Raw genomic sequence first — 993 nt, forward strand, 5'->3', positions numbered from 1 at the left:
GTTGAAAATACATAAGTGATGAAGGTTCAGGCATGGCCGAATAGCTAGCCCCCCAAAACGTGATCAACAGTCTCCTAAGATGAATAATAAAATAAAACTGAGACCAAAGATGTCTAATACAATAGTAAAACGTCCTATTTATACTAGACTAGCTACTAGGGTTTACAGAAGTAAGTAATTGATGCAAAAATCCACTTCTGGGGCCCACTTGGTGTGTACTTGGGCTGAGCTTGAGCGTTACATGTGCAGAGGCTTCTTTTGGAGTTGAACGCCAAGTTGTGACGTGTTTTTGGCGTTCAACTCTGGTTCGTGACGTGTTCCTGGCGTTTGACTCCAGAATGCAGCATGGAACTGGCGTTGAGCGCCAGTTTACGTCATCTAATCACGAATAAAGTATGAACTATTATATATTGCTGGAAAGCTCTGGATGTCTACTTTATTACGCCATTGAGAGCCCGCCATTTAGAGTTCTATAGCCCCAGAAAATCCATTTCAAGTGAAGGTAGGTCAGAATCCAACAGCATCAGCAGTCCTTTGTGAGCCTTTTATCAGAGTTTTGCTCAGGTCCCTCAGTTTCAGCCAGAAATTACCTAAAATCACATAAAAGCACACAAACTCATAGTAAAGTCCATAAATGTGAATTTAGCATAAAAACTAATGAAAACATCCCTAAAAGTAGCTAGATTATACTAAAAACTATCTAAAAACAATGCCAAAAAGCATATAAATTATCCGCTCATCACAACACCAAACTTAAATTGTTGCTTGTCCCCAAGCAACTGAAAATAAATTAGGATAAAAAGAAGAGAATATATAAATCCCAAAATATCAATGAATTTTAATTCTAATTAGATGAGCGGGACTTGTAGCTTTTTGCTTCTGAACAGTTTTGGCATCTCACTTTCTCCTTTCAAGTTTAGAATGATTGGCATCTATAGGAACTTAGAATTTCAGATAGTGTTATTGATTCTCCTAGTTAAGTTTGTTGATTCT

This window comes from Arachis duranensis, chromosome 1 (assembly GCF_000817695.3).
Source record: "Arachis duranensis cultivar V14167 chromosome 1, aradu.V14167.gnm2.J7QH, whole genome shotgun sequence".
NCBI classification, from domain to species: domain Eukaryota; kingdom Viridiplantae; phylum Streptophyta; class Magnoliopsida; order Fabales; family Fabaceae; genus Arachis; species Arachis duranensis.